Here is a 19773-nt window from a genome sequence, read left to right on the forward strand (position 1 = left end):
TGAAAGAGGCCTTGCCACTTGACAAGCAATTTCAAACTAAATATGGGAAGCGATAGAGACGGAAGATGGAGGACAGAGATATCTCCCAGTGTAAGCTAACTCATTTGGAAGCACCTATTATAGACCCTTTGACATAATATCTGGATTTACTGAGGCTAATTTTTACTGGGTGTTGGACTGTTTTCCCAGTTTTCTTTAATCACATCACAAGGAAAACTCAATAAGGGCAATCTGTGACAAACAATAACTTCCATTTATCCCAAATTTCAGCTCCTCTCCTAGATAATACAAGAATCAAAGTCCCTCCTGTGCCAGGACCTTGTCTTCCCAAGCAGTTGTCTCTCTCAGTACTAACTATTTTTATGATACCCTTTGGTATGACCCAACCACAAGTAGGACTCACAAACTCCCAGTCAAGAGGCAGATACGTTAACCACTAGGCCAGCTCACAGTTCTTAGACAGAATAAACATATGAATAATGTCAATCAGTTTTCCCCCTAATTTAGTTCAATTTCCAACCACCAGATATTTTTCCCATCACACAAGGGCAGAGGAAGCGTATCTTTTCTGCTGATGCAACATTAGAGGGTGGTGTAACACACTCAGAGGAAAGTGTTATCTGCCCACTTCCCTATCCCAATTTTGCTCTCTTCAGCTCCCAGCCTGGCTGTGGCATCATCAGGATTTGAACTAGTGATCTCTAGATGACAGGGGGAATGCTTTTCTGTTGCATTACTCTGGAGCCACAAAGCCTGTTTTAATGAAACACGCCACTAATCTATCCATTTTAGGGTGAAATATAACAGGACAGATTGCTTCAGTTCTCAATAATTCATGATGTTTGCATCATCTATGTGACATAAATGAAGTGCACTGATCAATTTCTTTCAGGATCCCAAGTCAGGAGATTACTCAAAACAGTGCCTCAGCCATGCACTTCGTGGACATCATTCTCAGAGACACTGCTTTGGGAAATTGCATCACATAGCTCACGAGAACTAATATGAAGGAATATCCTGATTGGTCTGAAGGCCCAGTGAGATTCATGCCAATTCTTTTTGTGTACATCACTGTGAAAGTCCAGGCAGCAAAAAACAAGCCATTAACCAAACTAAAGTATCATCTACCACAAGGTGCCCTGCCATGGGGTTATAATGAGCTATGTGGAAAAATATTCCCCTGTGGCTTTTTGGAACTTTTTGGTCCATAATAATAGAGAAATGGGGAATGGTTAATATTGCCCCAGCCTGTACACTCTGTCCATCTACTGCCATAATCTGAATGAATGCATTCTTCAAAGCATTGTCGTATATTTGTCTCACAGAAAAATCATCAAGTTCAGTCAACTTCATAACTCATGGAGGTCTGGCTATCCAACAAAGTTGAAAGAAGCTGTTTCACTTACTGTTAAGAGTGAATGTAAATGTGCATGAACAAAATGATGCCACTGGGAGAGGTGAGCATTTCTCTTGTTATGATCTCAGATGAGAGAAAAGTAGGCCTTGCCTTTGCAGTTAGGTCGTGTATGGCAATCAACCGAAGAGAGAGAGAGAGAGAGAGAGCTTCTCTTTTTTTACGCTCCAGTGAGAGAAGACAAAGGCTGGTGGATGACTCTATCTGTGGATTCATGGTAACTACAAGGTTAACTAGGGGCATGTCAGAGAGGAAAAACAGGAGGTTAGCAGGCTCTGGATAGTGGCTTGATCTGTGGCTTGCTCATCCACAATTTTGTCAAAGATCTCCCACTGTTGCTACAGACCCATTAAAGCTGGATGTTGTCAGTTCTGCATGTGGGCTAGAGACTGGACAATCTGTGCTTGATCCCACGTCTGCATGTATCCCAGGCATTGTGACAAATGACAGCTGACAACTCAAGAGACTCAGAGGATTCAGGTTAAGAATGCATTTACTCATTCCACAGCGTATTATTTAAAGGGGAAAAAAAGAAAACTGTCAAACTAGGCTTGGCTGCTTTGCAGCCTTTCAAACTCTGTCCTTTTAGCTCACACACAACACACTCTAGCACATACACAGCAGCGTAGCTCACTAAGGGAGAGAAAGAAACCATTTGTTTGTAAGCACCCACAAACCAGCAACGTGTGCCATGTTAATTTGTTCATTCCCCACACTCTCACTGCAGACTCTCACTAAACTATGTCCCCACCTGCCACAAGCTATTAATGGCTACTCGGCTATTGTTAATGTTGAAGTGGAAGTACCTGCAGCAAAAACACAGAAGTGTGAAAAGGCCCACTTACCAAATTCATCTCTAAGGGTTGTTTGGAAATGTCTAAAGTTTGATAGTTTTGTTTGGGAATATAAACATTAACAATTAGTTGTATAACTATGTTGTTAAAGGGTGTATAAAGGGTCTGCTGCTACTGTGATAATGTGTCCTGTATCAAAATAGATCTGAGCTTCAGTTCACACTATCTAAGAGCTACTGCCAATTTAATTTTTCTTTCTTTGTGGACTAGATTTATGAACAATAGGAGCAGGGTTGCCAACCTTCTTGGAGTGGCCTGGTGATTCCAGCTTACATACTGTGTATAGATGACAACAGACAAAAATTTAAATGACCTAATCAGTGATTATTTCATAACCAATGTTAGCAGGGATAGTGATCAGATGCTCAGTCGAATGAAGAGATGATGATGATGATGATGATAAGGCTTATGTTCAAAATATCCTGGTTCCAATATCATTGTCAAATGTTTTATAGTATGTAAATGGCATACTATATTGTGACAAAGCAGATAAACCACAGTTCTTCACCAAGTTCTTTCACTTATGTCCTAAAACATATACTGCCAAAAATACAAAGCATATAGCTATAAGAATGAGTTAAAACAACTTACTAAGTTTATAGTGTGTTTGAATTTTCATATATCAGAGAGAGAGAGAGAGAGAGAGAGAGGATATTACATGGTGGCGTTAAGATATGCAGTTTATCTTCGAGTGGTGAACATATTTCATGAGTGAGCATAGCTGTAGAGGCTACAACTGTTACATTCCTAATATCAAGCCACTTCTGAACCAGAGACGATGTCAGAAGCATCTTACCTGGGCTAAAGAGAAAGAACTGGACTGTTGCTGAGTAGTATAAAGTCCTCTTTTCAGATGAAAGTAAATTTTGCATTTCATTTGGAAATCAAGGTCCTAGTGTCTGGAGGAAGAGTGGAGAGGCACAGAATCCAAGGTATTTGAAGTCCAGTGTAAAGTTTCCACAGTCTGTGATGATTTGGGGTGCCATGTCATCTGCTGGTGTTAGTCCACTGTGTTTTATCAAGTCCAAAGTCAATGCAGCCATCTACCAGGAGATTTTAGAGCACTTCATGGTTCCATCTGCTGATAAGCTTGATAGAGATGCTGATTTCCTTTTCCAGCAGGGCTTAGCACCTGCCCACATCCAAGATGAAGCTTGTGACTATACAATAATTCAAATGGGGAGAACCCTGTGGAGGCTTGCAGGACCTCTCATACGCTCATGCTTCTGGGTATCATGTTGCATAATCCACTAAGACTAACACAAAGTGATAACCTTGTGCAGATCAATCTAATGGGCTGATGAGATCTGTGCCAATTCTTTCGATGGGGATTTCAATGAATGGTAAAGGGTGCAATGCCACTTTTGGGGTGGCCAGTGGATTCACCAGCTGACATTGAAAACATACCGCACACCACCTGTGAACATAACCGAGAATGCCTGGCTAATAGAAGTGGGCCATGAGCCAGTTCAGTATTTTATCCTGACTTAAATGCCCTGCAATTAGATTATCATGAGTTGCTTGGAATACAAGTTCCCAACAGCCCTTTAGGACCAGCAACTGGGTTGTTTCCTCTCCTGTGCGTGCCCTGCATCATTCAATATAACCTGTCTTTAATTACTGAAAAATATGGGGAGGAGACTGCAACATTAGGCTGGAGGTTTTGACCATTGATTACTCTCACTTGGTCAAAAGCATGCCTCAGAGTTTCGACTGCTCCAATGGGAAATCTTGAATGGAAATCGCTGTGGAGAGTAGAGGGGTGGAGCTCTCCCCACCCTCCGTGTTGCCCTGACACTGAGCTGTTACAAATGGCCCTAGGACTGCCTCCCCAGATAACCCTGCAATGGAATCCCCCCGAGTTTCATTGCAATGGGACCCATCCACAAATAAATGCTTGACTAATACTGTATTTTAAACTACAGCCAATTTGTCCCCATCATTAGTGGATGGTGAAGCAAGGATTAACCATGGCTTACACATCATGGTTTTCACCACTACACTGGATAGTGATGAGCACCAGTGGATATTTGTGAACATTCCCATATACGGTACACACTTCACCTTCACCAATTGTGCATTTCCTTGCATTTAATCAGGCTTTGATGAACTATGGTCTGTTTACAACTCTAGTCCACCAACACTGTAAAATATAATAAGTTGACTTTACTTAAAAAAAATATGCAAAGTCGTTGCCTCAAAAAAAGTCATTTATGTTGATTTAGATAAATTAGATTGGGTTAACTTATTTTTTGTGAGTTTGCAGTACTCAAATTAACTTAGATTAGTTTGATTACATTAACTTATTTATTGTGAGTTTGCAGTACTCATCTTATATAATTTTGATTACATTAACTTATTTATTTTAAGTTTACAGTACTCAAATCAATGGCTTTCAGATATCTTTTTTCATAAATTTAACTTAATATTCATGAATTGTGAAAGCTTAATTCTCTAGTTTTACTCATCCTTCATATTGAGGCCAATTTAACTTTAATTTTCTTGACCAAAGAGTTTTGCGTAAGACAATAGGACACATGCTAATTTAATAAAAAAAAAAAACACAATACAAGGTAATGAGCCCCCAAACAAATGAATGGTGAACACATTGGATTTACTTTGCAATTAACATTTATTTTAAATGCTAAACAACGCATCATTTAAGGCTCTGGAAACATGTTCCACTTTTGTTAATCCTGGTGCATGTGCTGAAAAGACCGCGCGTAGATGGGGCAGGTCTGCGCATGTCTAAACACAACGCCCAAAGGACTCTGGGACAATAAATTATATTTTCTAATTTAACTGAAGTGGAGTACACTAAGTTAAGCGTGTTCTCCAACTTGAAATTAGCAGTTATTTATTTAATATTAGTGTTGACAACAGGTTGATGATTTCTAAGTTTGATTCACTAATCATTTCTAATTAATTTGAATATTTGCATTTACAGTGAAGGCCTGATGTGTACCCCCTTGAAAACTCACTGCCACTCAGTACACTCCTGCTTGATTGGGGAAGGCCTGAGGCACTTCAGGAATGTGGATTAGAATCCCGACTTTCCTGCCAAACCTGCAGACCTGCCCGGGTACAGAGGCCCAAGGGGGTGAGGGAAAACATGGTGGGACGTGAGTTCAGGGAGTGAACTTTCAGAGAATTGGCCTCTGTTTTTGTGATGGGGTGAAAAGTGAGAGAGAAAGAGAGAGAGAGAGAGAGAGAGAGAGAGAGAGAAGGGGTGGGAGCATCTGCTCCTGGAAACACCACCAGATGGTCCTCTGCCAGCCAGCCCACTTCCTCCTGAAACCGAACAGATGATGTTCCTCCTGGCAGTTGAATGACAAACGGCTCCAGTACCACTTGGTCGATGATGTCCTTCGTGTTGCACTCTCCAGTCAGCAGCCACCCTCAGTAGCTGTCTCAGAGTTGTTGGGCAAAGGAGAACGGGGAGCACTGGCGATGTTGCTCCATGGTGTGCCTGATCTGCTGCAGAATAACTCACTTCAGGTCTGGATATTCCAGCAAGGTGGTAGCTGAGAGCTGTTGAGCTGCGAATTGGGCTTCTCCGACAGGAGTGGTAATAGACAGACCACCCACTGTGAGGTTGGCCATAAGCACACCTCAGCAATGTGCTCAAACAGCTCCACAGAAGCCTCTGGATCATCTTGAGGCCCCATCTTGAGCAGTTGAACGTGTGGTTTGGCTGCAGCATCCACAGGAGTGGCTGATGGAATACCCGCTAGCTGGCCCAAGCTCTGGATGACCTGCCGGTCCATTGCCTGCACCTAGACCAGAGCCCAGAAGTGCTGCTCCTGCTCTATGCACAGTGCAATGAGGGCCTGATGTTGAGCTAGGTGGTTGCAGATGAGGGTTTGGAGGATCTTGGCGACTGGTGTGGAATCTATGACGGCGCTTTCTCCTCACTCCCGGGTTTCAGCACCAGTTTAACACTCTTGCAGCTCAGGGAATGAGGAAATGGGAGACACGTGTGACAGTTCAAGGTGCGCTTTATTTTAGCCTACTTTTCAGTGACTTTATTTTCACTCTCTGCATTCTAGACACATGCACACATGTGCGTACACATATGGTGCTTGGTTGCTCAGCTCTCTCTCTGGTTGTTGGCTTCTATCTAAAAGAACACAAAAGATCCACATTAGTAAATTGCCAGTAATCAAATACAGGTGTAAGTCATCACATGTTACCTGCCAGTTCTACTCCTTGACCACACCAAAGGGAAATGTGTAGACCTGGCAATGTGTTTCGGAGATGTGTATGTCACAGTGTGGTTTTTTTTTGTGTGTGTGTGCTGTGTAATCCACGGTTGCTGTGATTGTTTGCTGTGTGATCTAATTTAGTGTGTGGCCTGAAACTAAACTCACAGGTATTCCTTATGATCGGACAATGACAGTCAATTACTCTATTACAAACGTGGAAAGACTGATTGGGGGATAAGTGGGGGAGGCGTGTTTTTTTCCTATTTATAGGGGTCTAGCGAGGAGGAATAGCAGGCGCGACTGACCAGGAAAGAGAGCACGGCAGAGCAAGCGGAGCGCAACGGAGGGTGCCGGCATTCAACTGTGGTTTCCACATTGTGTGTGTACAACGCATTTGATACTTCATCTGGGTTGTGGTTAAGCCGCACCCAGGCAAAGTAAGTACACTTTTGAGCTACATTGCCTACCCATTATTCTGTTGGCTGTGACGGCACTCTCCACTGCTGAGACCCTCTTTCTCTCTTTCTCTCCCTCGGAGGCATCGTTCAGTGCCAACCTGATGTAGGGAGGAGGAGCTGATTGGAAGGGACGGTACCGAGCATGTTATGCTAAGCTAACTGCTGCTGATTTTGGGATCGCTTGCTACTGCTTAATCGCCTTGGTTGCTGGGATTGCTGCTGGCCGCGTGCTGCTTGCTTGCTGGCTTGCTGCTTCTGCTGCGCTCTGGTGGTGGGATCGCGCTGATTTTAGTTATTGCATGGACTGAGTTTTAAAGGATTTTTTGCATGGGTTGTCATTTTAATGTTTTTGAATTACAGGTGCATCTACTGTTAACTTTAAATAATAAGAATTTATTGAAACTTAAACTTTGTCTGTCTGCTCACTACTTGCCACCACACCTGTATAATTGTCTGGTCACGGACACACGAAAACCTTGGTGACATAATTTGGCGTAGTCAGCAGGATGTTGTGGACAGTAGTGAGTGGCAGCAAAGACATTTGTTGTTGGGTTTTTTTTTAGATTTTATATTTTTATTGTTTTTGTATACAATGATGATGTCTGTTTTTGGTGGGGCCCCTTGGGTTCCAAAATTTGATGGTACTGTGCTAGGTTGTAAATATTGTGAATGGAAACAACAAATTACGGGTTTAATTACAGCCGCTGCCAAACAACACGGTGCCTTGATGGGGCATGTCTGGACTGCCGCAAGAGGAGGAATCCGGCTACCAGCACGAAGTGAGGTTGTTTTATGGGTACGTGTTCGAGTGTCTCTAGGGCGCTATCAGAAGTTGGGGCAGTTGTATCAGATGGAGGAAACCAAGATCCATGGACAACGTGACTTGTCACTCGCCACTCATCAGGAAGGAGTTGTGGAGGTAAGAGTCGTGGATACTGTTGCTGGTGGCCTGCCCATGCCTTCCCCAGACCCTTGTGCCGATCGGGAGGATCTCACCACTCAACAGAAAGATAAACTGGCAGTATCGGGGGGTGAGCAATCAGATCCTCCCATTTATGGGTTTGGGGTACCTGTCCCAAATGTACCCGGGGATCAGGAGCCCCAGGAAGCCCGCCGGTCTGCTAGACAGAATTTAGGCCTGCCACCGGAGCGCTACTCTCCGTGAGTTATACATGACTGTTCATTGCTTGTCAGGGACTGCCAAGGTTAAAGCCTGGGGGGGGTCACAGTGTGTTTTTTTTTTGTGTGTGCTGTGTAATCCACGGTTGCTGTGATTGTTTGCTGTGCGATCTAATTTAGTGTGTGGCCTGAAACTAAACTCACAGGTGTTCCTTATGATTGGACAATGACAGTCAATTACTCTATTACAAACGCGGAAAGACTGATTGGGGGATAGGTGGGGGAGGCGTGTTTTTTTCCTATTTATAGGGGTCTAGCGAGGAGGAATAGCAGGCGCGACTGACCAGGAAAGAGAGCACGGCAGAGCAAGCGGAGTGCAACGGAGGGTGCCGGCATTCAACTGTGGTTTCCACATTGTGTGTGTACAATGCGTTTGATACTTCATCTGGGTTGTGGTTAAGCCGCACCCAGGCAAAGTAAGTACACTTTTGAGCTACATTGCCTGCCCATTATTCTGTTGGCTGTGACGGCACTCTCCACTGCTGAGACCCTCTTTCTCTCTTTCTCTCCCTCGGAGGCATTGTTCAGTGCCAACCTGATGTAGGGAGGAGGAGCTGATTGGAAGGGATGGTACCGAGCATGTTATGCTAAGCTAACTGCTGCTGATTTTGGGATCGCTTGCTACTGCTTAATCACCTTGGTTGCTGGGATTGCTGCTGGCCGCGTGTTGCTTGCTTGCTGCTTCTGCTGCGCTCTGGCGGTGGGATCACGCTGATTTTAGTTATTGCATGGACTGAGTTTTAAAGGATTTTTTATATGGGTTGTCATTTTAATGTTTTTGAATTACAGGTGCATCTACTGTTAACTTTAAATAATAAGAATGGGGGCCTTTCTGTGTGGAGCTTGCATGTTCTCCCCGTGTCTGCATGGGTTTCCTCCGGGTGCTCCAGTTTCCTCCACAGTCCAAAGACATGCAGGTTAGGCTAATTGGTGGCTCTAAATTGACTGTAGGTGTGAATAGTTGTTTGTCTCTGTCAGCCCTGCAATGATCTGGTGACTTGTTCAGGGTGTACCCTGCCTCTCGTCCATAGTCAGCTGGGATCAGGGGCGCAGATACAACCCCAATTCCAAAAAAGTTGGGATAAAGTACAAATTGTAAATAAAAACGGAATGCAATAATTTACATCTCAAAAACTGATATTGTATTCACAATAGAACATAGACAACATATCAAATGTCGAAAATGAGACATTTTGAAATTTCATGCCAAATATTGGCTCATTTGAAATTTCATGACAACAACACATCTCAAAAAAGTTGGGACAGGGGCAATAAGAGGCTGGAAAAGTTAAAGGTACAAAAAGGAACAGCTGGAGGACCAAATTGCAACTCATTAGGTCAATTGGCAATAGGTCATTAACATGACTGGGTATAAAAAGAGCATCTTGGAGTGGCAGTGGCTCTCAGAAGTAAAGATGGGAAGAGGATCACCAATCCCCCTAATTCTGCACCCACAAATAATGGAGCAATATCAGAAAGAAGTTCGACAGTGTAAAATTGCAAAGAGTTTGAACATATCATCATCTACAGTGCATAATATCATCAAAAGATTCAGAGAATCTGGAAGAATCTCTGTGCGTAAGGGTCAAGGCCGGAAAACCATACTGGGTGCCTGTGATCTTCGGGCCCATAGACGGCACTGCATCACATACAGGCATGCTTCTGTATTGGAAATCACAAAATGGGCTCAGGAATATTTCCAGAGAACATTATCTGTGAACACAATTCACCGTGCCATCCGCCGTTGCCAGCTAAAACTCTATAGTTCAAAGAAGAAGCCGTATCTAAACATGATCCAGAAGCGCAGACATCTTCTCTGGGCCAAGGCTCATTTAAAATGGACTGTGGCAAAGTGGAAAATGGTTCTGTGGTCAGACGAATCAAAATTTGAAGTTCTTTATGGAAATCAGGGACGCCGTGTCATTCGGACTAAAGAGGAGAAGGACGACCCAAGTTGTTATCAGTGCTCAGTTCAGAAGCCTGCATCTCTGATGGTATGGGGTTGCATTAGTGCGTGTGGCATGGGCAGCTTACACATCTGCAAAGGCACCATCAATGCTGAAAGGTATATCTAGGTTCTAGAGCAACATATGCTCCCATCCAGACGATGTCACTTTCAGGGAAGACCTTGCATTTTCCAACATGACAATGCCAAACCACATACTGCATCAATTACAGCATCATGGCTGCGTAGAAGGAGGGTCTGGGTACTGAACTGGCCAGCCTGCAGTCCAGATCTTTCACCCATAGAAAACATTTGGCGCATCATAAAACGGAAGATATGACAAAAAAGACCTAAGACAGTTGAGCAACTAGAATCCTACATTAGACAAGAATGGGTTAACATTCCTATCCCTAAACTTGAGCAACTTGTCTCCTCAGTCCCCAGACGTTTACAGACTGTTATAAAGAGAAAAGGGGATGTCTCACAGTGGCAAACATAGCCTTGTCCCAACTTTTTTGAGATGTGTTGTTGTCATGAACTCTAAAATCACCTAATTTTTCTCTTTAAATGATACATTTTCTCAGTTTAAACATTTGATTTTTCATCTATGTTCTGAATAAAATATGGAATTTTGAAACTTCCACATCATTGCATTCTGTTTTTATTTACAATTTGTACTTTGTCCCAACTTTTTTGGAATCGGGGTTGTATGTTTTTTGAACTGGGGGGGACAAAGCTGACAGCAAACCAACCCCAACATGTGTTGTCAACATGTGTTGACTTTCTAACTATGCCTGTGTGTTGTGTGAGCGGCAGTCAGTCAACAACTCTTCGCAAAGTTTCCTATTGAAACAATATGCTCACTGAAATTATGGCAGGGAACGCCAGATTAAACATTAAAACTGCCTTCTGAGCACTGTATCTACAGGCTACCACCGAAAGAAGGAGGCTACCAGAAAAGCATCTCTACTCCGTACGATTTTACTTTCACTACGACATTACTTTGAACAGACTATCAAAAAATTGCAAGGTAATGTGATAAAGTAAGGCACAGTTTACTTACAGTCGTTGTTTTTTGAAAAAATGATGCAATCGTTTTCTGCCTTTTTGGTTTGGCACCCTTCATCATGCCGTGTTGGGGTCCTGAACTAGGAGCTGTCCCCGATATGCCTGTCAAACTTGTTGTAGGTAACCATAGCAACCAAGCTCAAGCTCGCAACCTGTGTAGTCTGCGCAGCTCAACCAACCGAATGTCAGTCTTTGTTTTGTTTTATGTGAGTTGTTGCAACTATGTATGTACTGCTGTGCACCTCAATAAACCGAATGGTAATTAGTCTTTTGATTTTTCCGTGAGGTTTGCCTTATGCAAAGAAAGACAGCATAGACGTTTTTTCCTCCCTATAAGTGGGGGGGACTGAACGAGGTGAATTTAAATCTGGGTGGGACGAATCCCACCCGTCCCACCCTCTATCTGCGCCCGTGGCTGGGATAGACTCCAACTTGCCTGCGATCCTGCACAGGATAAGCGGTTACGGATAATGGATAGATGGATGATTGTCACCATTCTTCTCCCAAGCCACCCCACAAGCTATCACAAATCACCCAAATGTTAAAAATATATATATATAAAAAAAAACCAATAATAGGCAGCTTCCAAATTCCAATTTATCACAGTCTGTTCTGCATGGAACAGCACACCAGCACAAGACATTTATCTGGTAGAATTTTATTGCAGTGAAGGCCAAAGTAGACACAATACACTACTAGTAGTGTTTCTAATCCAGCAATTCATAAACATGACTCTGAAACAAATATAATCCAAACAAATGTGTGTGAAACATTGCTTATCTGAACAGATGAAGGAGCTTGTGGATGCCATGGAGCTGATGTTATTGTCAGACACTGACCTCTACACTGTGCTGTTGTGGCTTACAAAAATGTATTTATTATTGCTAGTACTGAAAAAACACAGAACTGAGCTCAGGAAGGAGATTTTTTTTTTACACAAAACAAACAAACAAACAAACAAGGGGAGGTCGTGGCCTAATGGTTAGAGAGGCAGCTTTGGGACCAAAAGGTTACTTGTTCTATTCCCTGGACCAGCAGGAACAGCTGAAGTGCCCATGAGCAAGGTATCTAAACCAAGACTGCTCTGGATAAGAGCATCTGCTAAATACCATTAATGTAAAAACAAAACAAATTTCCTGCAAAATGTTAGGAAAAAAATCTGTTTAGCATTTTATTTTTTGTTTTTAAGTCAAGCTACTTGGAATGCAGTGGAGTATCTTCTGTGACTTTTTTCTCTGTAGGCAATTTGCATTTATATTATTTGCACTTAAATGATCACACAATAGCGGTTGCTAGAGGAGTGTGAATTATGCAACATTACACTGTGTACACTATAGATACCTGCCTCCGCAGCTTCATCAATATTATCTGGGCGTGGTGCTGTTGCAAGCAAGCCTGTACATTTGGCAAGTTTAGTTACATCTTCCTCTAATGCCTCTCTCTTTTTAATCTGGCCCTTTTTTAGGGATCTTGGAGGTTCACTCTCAGTTTCATTGCTTCCTGTAGATAGAGATAGGGACATGATTGATAGGTTACGTGTGTGTGTGTGTGTGTGTGTTTCATATAAAACATACAGTACCAGTCAAAAGTTTGGCAACACCTTCAAATTCATTATTTTTGTTTTCTCATCCCATTCTCATTATCTCTAGCCGCTTTATCCTTCTACAGGGTCGCAGGCAAGCTGGAGCCTATCCCAGCTGACTACGGGCGAAAGGCAGGGTACACCCTGGACAAGTCGCCAGGTCATCACAGGGCTGACACATAGACACAGACAACCATTCACACTCACATTCACACCTACGCTCAATTTAGAGTCACCAGTTAACCTAACCTGCATGTCTTTGGACTGTGGGGGAAACCGGAGCACCCGGAGGAAACCCACGCGGACATGGGGAGAACATGCAAACTCCACACAGAAAGGCCCTCGCCGACCCCGGGGCTCGAACCCAGGACCTTCTTGCTGTGAGGCGACAGCGCTAACTATTTTTGTTTTATTTTTATTAATTAAAAGTCACTTCATGTCTTAAAGTAAAGATGGATGCCATTTCTCTTTACTGACCCAAACGCAAATGTAATATACAGTGTCTTGCAAAAGTATTCATTCCCCTCAGTGTTTGTTCTGTTTTGTAGCATTACAAGATGGAATTAAAATGGATTTTTGCAGCATCAACACCATTTGAGTTACACAACATGCCTACAACTTTAAAGGTGAAAATTGTTGTTTTATTGTGACACAAACAATAATTAAGATGAAAAAACAGAAATCTGGAGTGTGCATAGGTATTCACCCCCCAAGTCAATACTTTGTAGAGCCACCTTTTGCTGCAATTACAGATGCAAGTCTCTTGGGGTATGTCTCTATTAGCTTAACACATCTAGCAATTGGGATTTTTGCCCATTCCTTAAGGTAAAACTGCTCCAACTCCTTCAAGTTAGACCACAGATTCTCAATTGGATTGAGGTCTGGACTTTGACTAGGCCATTCCAAGACATTTAAATTTTTCTATTTGGTGAAACTTCAAAGAAGATAGTGTACCAATTTAACATGTTACCTAATTAGCATAATTAATATTAATTAAATACTCATTTGCATATTTTTTTTTACCTGAGGAGGAGGCAACACAGACATGGAACAGGGAGATAGGAGGACACCACGGGTGTGATGGGCCGGCTGGGGAGGAACCGGCCACCGCCTCCATGGCAGGGGAACGGGGTGGGGTGGGAGAAGAGGGAGAGAGAAGAGAAGCGAAGGGAGGCGCCTCGTCTGCCTGCCATCGAAGCCGCCTCCAGATGGTCCTCCGCCAGCTCGATGGCTTGTTCCAGTGATGCCAGGCAATGACACGGGACCCATTCCGCCATTCCTTCCGGAAGTTGAGAGATACTGTTCCAGTGCCACCAGATCGATGATCTCGTCGACGTCACAGTCTTCTGCCTTAAGCCACCGCCAGCAGGCATCCCGGAGTTGCTGGCCAAATGCAAATGGCCGGCTGACCTCCTCCAATGCCAGCGTCTGGAAGCGCTGGGAATGTTGTTCCGGGGAGCAGCCGACCCGCTGCAGGATGGCTTTCCTCAGGTCAGCATACACCAGTCAGCTGTCAGCAGGGAGCTGCTGCACTGTGACCTGCGTCTCGCCAGTCAGGAGCGGGAGGAGGCGCACCACGCGCTGCTCCAGCGGCCACCCCCACACCTTGGCTGCTTGCTCAAAGAGGGCAAGGAATGCTTCTGGATCGTCCTGCGGGCCCACCTTCATGAGGGTGCAAGCAGTGGTGGTCAACGCCCCTGCTGACACGAGCAGGTGCCGGAATGCCTACCAGTCTTCCTGCTGGGCCAGCATCAAGACTTCGAAGCATTGCTCTTGTTCCTTTCGGAGGGTAATCAGCGCTTGATGCTGGTTCTGCTGAGCGGTAGCAACGGCAAGGATGAGCTCTTCAAATGGGGAGGACTCCATGGGGTGGTTCCCTTCTGTGCTCCCGGGTTTCAGCACCAGTAGCAGTTCCTGATGTGGGTGGAGCACAGAAGCACAGCAGGCGAGAGTTGATGTTTGTTTGTTTGTTTGTTTGTTTGTTTGTTTGTTTGTTTGTTTGTTTGTTCGTTCGTTCGTTCGTTTGTTCGTTCATTCGTTCACTCACTCATTGTGGTCAGGAAGGAGCCCCTTTTCTCTGCTCTCTCTTTCCTTTTATGCTCCATCCCTGTAACAAACACACACACACATTAATTGACAGCAGGTGGAATGACTTAGCCACTTACCTTCCCCGACCCCGCCCTCCATTCACAGACTACTGCTTGGCCACGCCCCCGCTGCCACACATTATTATTGCACAGTCTGTCATAGAATTCAGCCAGACTTTTATTAGGACCATCTCATACTCTGTGACAAGTAATAATCTTAAAAGACCGTTTCTAGATTAGACCAGTGATTACATGTCTCACATTTTTTTAAAAGAAAAGGTTCAGTGAAATATTCTCTTTTGGTGAGCTTTTAAAAGACAAGAAAAAAGAGAACAAGAATCATTTCTTTAGCAGACCAGATTTAGCACCTGTTAAGTCCTTGTTGAAAGTTTTAGCATTTGATGGTTTATGTAGCTGTGAATTTTTAATATGAATAATATTAGCACTAGCACTCACAGGAACCAAGAAGAAGGAGTTATGCTCCTTTTTTATTATTTATTTGAGATTTATGTGGTTTTTTTAAAGTGTTTTATATTCTAATTGAGTGCTCTCTGATTATTATTATTGGATTTTTAAAGCCTGGCCTATATATAATGCAAATCTCATTATTTCAGCTGGCTCTGACTTTTCGGCTGTTTTTTATAGGAACAAAGGTTGATGGACTCACTAAGAACAGCTGTACAGTGGCGCAAAGAAAATAAGCACCACTTTTTGCAAAAGGTCAAGATGCCTAATGTTCTGTTGAGGCTACCTGAAGATGCAGCTAATGCCATCAACGTATTTCTAGAGATGCATGAAGGCAGTGATGAAAGATAGAGATGAAGCTGTTGCTACTTTCCTGTTTCACTTTCATACATATGTTATTTACCAGCTGGGAGGTCCGTATCGTGAAATACCATGACTGAGGTCTTGAAAGTACTGAGCAAGGCCCTCTGGGCCGAGGTCAGTATTTAAGGCCGAGGTCACAGTATTTCACCATACAGACCGACCTTAAGCTGGTAAATAATATATTTATTTTTTTCTTTACCAAATTCTAACAGAAAATGAGAGCACCCGAAAGGGAAAACCGAGCCGAGGTGAGCCGCCATTTTGAATCCTCATTCACGGCTGTAATGCAAATTGCTTCCTCCTCGGTATACAAGTGCACTTCCATGGCAGGAAAAAAACTACATTTTGCCACCTATGTAGTCCCCTATTTATACAAAATTGAGTCATTCAGGATTCAGCCATGTTTTTGCTCGGCGTTAGCAACAGTTACAGGTTTTTAGCTTTCTCCTGAAATTTTTTCTTTTATTTCTTCTTCCTCAGGGTAGTAAAACTCGCTTTCGCTGTGAACACTGTCGTTATCGCTAGCCATGCTGTAAAATTAATGCTATGCTCCTGAGAAATGCTGGCAAAAATTTATAAGATTTTTGATAATCTTATTGTGGCAGCGGGGGCGTGGCCAAGCAGCAGTGAATGGAGGGCGGGGTCGGGGAAGGTAAGTGGCTAGGTCATTACACCTGATGTTAATTTGTGTGTGTGTGTGTGTGTGTGTGTGTGTGTGTGTGTGTGTGTGTGTGTGTGTGCGCGTTGCAGGGATGGAGTATAAAGGGAGGGGGAGAGGAGAGAAGAGTCTCGCTCCCCAACCAGACGACTGATGGGTGTGTGCATGTCTTTGTGGCTGGGAGTTTGTTAAAAACACTGAAAAGCTGCAAATAAAGAGTTTTGGGAAACTCAGTTCTGGCCTGCCGTACTTCTGTGCTCCACCCACCCGCTCAACATACTACACTTATAAATAAATCTTATAAAAAAAAGATAAATGTTGACAAATAAATGCTACTATGTTTGTTGTTGTTGTGGACGAGTGAGTCGCCAGAGGTCCATAACCAAGATCCATAACTGGGGTCCGTATCGTAGGATACGGACCCGCTCACCAGCCAATCAGAGCGCAGGATTTGATGGAAACCGGACCGCGAAAAAAATAAATGGACTTATTCTTGACTGACTTGTCAGATAAAAGAAAACTTTTGGATTTCACCATTTTAAAATAAAGTGCTTGCAAAAGAGACAGAATGGACAATATGGAGTTTAACTGAATGCATAAACCACGCAGTCAACCTGGAGGGCCAGAGTCCAGCACAGTTTGCTGCACAATGCCACCTGATTAAACATACCAATCACTTTCATAGGTTAATAGGTACATACATTAGAGAAAGTAAATCTCCAAAAAGTTAGGCGCACACACTTTAATGGGATAGTGATTCAAAAATTGTACACGCCACTCTAAGTGCACTTTAAGGATGGGTCTCACACAGGGCTGTTGACAGCTTTGGCTGGGCCCGGGACAAAATAATCTGAGTGGGCCCCTCCCCCCAAATAATCTGAGTGCCCCCCCCCCACACACACACACACATACGTGCGCACGCACATCGCCACACAGCAACCACCCACACCCAACCCCTCTTTTCACAGTCACCATTCACTCCAACCCTTAAATAACAGGTATTCCAAGCCCATTATAACAGTCAACCATTTTATTTCAACATTTCAACATATTTACAGTTTGAACATTTCCTTAGTCTGCAACTATTCAGGTGCGAAATGCAATGCGCCGGACTTTTGCTGTGGCAAAGTCGTCAATAAGGTCACTGAAGTCCAGCTTCTTTGCAAGTTCGCGCTCTATAGAGAGCATAGCCAGCCCATTGAGCCTCTCCTGTGACATGTTTGAGCGCAGGTAGTTGATAAACCAAAATGATTGTTTACGGGATGGAACTGGGCCTCAATGAGAACGGAGTTATGGCTTTCCCAAAATCTGAACATAGAAGCATCACCACTAGTGATGTGTACAGTGAGTTTTTCAGTGTATTTTTTTGTCTTGTTTTTCATAAATGTCCTTTCCGTACTCGATTTAGAATGTTACAAAAAAAATTGACACCCTCCCAACCACGTAACATTAGCCTATCTGACCTGGGGGCTGACACGTTTATTATGGATAAACCAAAAGGATTACAACGTTCCCTGGATATAGAACTGGACCGAGAAGATTTCAAAATCTTAACGTGTAAGCAACAACAATAAAACAGAGGTTGTTTTATTCATTTAGGGCTTATTAGGCTACTTTCATTAATTGCGCTTTTCATACAGGCCTATCATTTTTCACTTGAGCAAGGGAATTGTTTGAAGAGTATCCAGTCTAAGCGAAAGTTTAATGTTTTGCAACAGACTAACCTCAAAACACCCCATTTATAGCCCATTCGTTACATTAAACTCTATCTAGCTGGCAATTTCACATGCCGTCATATCTACACGGGATGATTTCTAACAAAATAAGGTTTAATTAACAAGAGGCAGCGTTCCACGGGCTTTCAGCTAACCGGAGTCCAGCTCAGCGCAGCTCAGCAAGCGTGCCTAAAACATTTGGATATGATTGCGGGCCAATGTGCTATTCTTTGCTTCATTGAGATATATGCAACACAGTGTTATTAAACCGATATGTTTATGAAATAATTCAATGCCCTGTGCATTTCAGTGTTCACTCAGTGTACCCTGCTATCCCCTACTTTATAATTATGAATGGCGCGTCGCGCGTGCTGGGGTTACATTACGGGGCTGGAAAAAAGTTATCTGTGTCTTACCTGGCTCAGCTGCCCCACTGCCTTCACCACCTGCTGCATCATCTGAATCTTTTCTAAAATATCTATGCAGTGAGCCCCTGAGGCTCTTGGCTTCTTCATCTCTTTTTCTCTTTTCTTTTCTTTGCTCCTGACTTGTGCATGTTGGCAAACGGGCTCGCACGCTTATTGTCGAAGCGTTATGATGGAATAGTGCCATGTTATTTGGCGCCTTAATCAAAGACCAAACCATTTCTGCATTAGGGGTGGTAGGTGGGTTCTTGAATCTATTTTCGAAGACAATATAGGCAAAAGAACCAGAAATCATTCATTGAATGCAAATATAGCACATTTTTCTCCCCCAAATCAACACATTTTGAAATGAAAAAGAATGATTAATGGCATCTTCATGAGGGACCAGTTCTGGGCCCCCCCCTCATGCCTGGGCCCGGGACAAAATACCCGGTTGTCCCCCCCTGTCGATGGCCCTGGTTTCACATGTAGTTAGAAAAGGTTTTGAAAGATATTTCCAGACATCCAGCATTATGCAGGAGGAAAAGTAACCCCATTTTACAACCCCGATTCCAAAAAAGTTGGGACAAAATACAAATTGTGAATAAAAACAGAATGCAATAATTTACAAATCTCAAAAACTGATATTGTATTCACAATAGAACATAGACAACATATCAAATGTCGAAAGTGAGACATTTTGAAATTTCATGCCAAATATTGGCTCATTTGAAATTTCACGACAGCAACACCTCTCAAAAAAGTTGGGACAGGGGCAATAAGAGGCTGGAAAAGTTAAAGGTACAAAAAAGGAACAGCTGGAGGACCAAATTGCAACTCATTAGGTCAATTGGCAATAGGTCATTAACATGACTGGGTATAAAAAGAGCATCTTGGAGTGGCAGTGGCTCTCAGAAGTAAAGATGGGAAGAGGATCACCAATCCCCCTAATTCTGCGCTGACAAATAGTGGAGCAATATCAGAAAGGAGTTCAACAGTGTAAAATTGCAAAGAGTTTGAACATATCATCATCTACAGTGCATAATATCATCAAAAGATTCAGAGAATCTGGAAGAATCTCTGTGCGTAAGGGTCAAGGCCGGAAAACCATACTGGGTGCCCGTGATCTTCAGGCCCTTAGACGGCACTGCATCACATACAGGCATGCTTCTGTATTGGAAATCACAAAATGGGCTCAGGAATATTTCCAGAGAACATTATCTGTGAGCACAATTCACCGTGCCATCCGCCGTTGCTAGCTAAAACTCTATAGTTCAAAGAAGAAGCCGTATCTAAACATGATCCAGAAGCGCAGACATCTTCTCTGGGCCAAGGCTCATTTAAAATGGACTGTGGCAAAGTGGAAAACTGTTCTG

The sequence above is a fragment of the Neoarius graeffei genome, chromosome 20 (assembly GCF_027579695.1).
Source record: "Neoarius graeffei isolate fNeoGra1 chromosome 20, fNeoGra1.pri, whole genome shotgun sequence".
NCBI classification, from domain to species: Eukaryota; Metazoa; Chordata; class Actinopteri; order Siluriformes; family Ariidae; genus Neoarius; species Neoarius graeffei.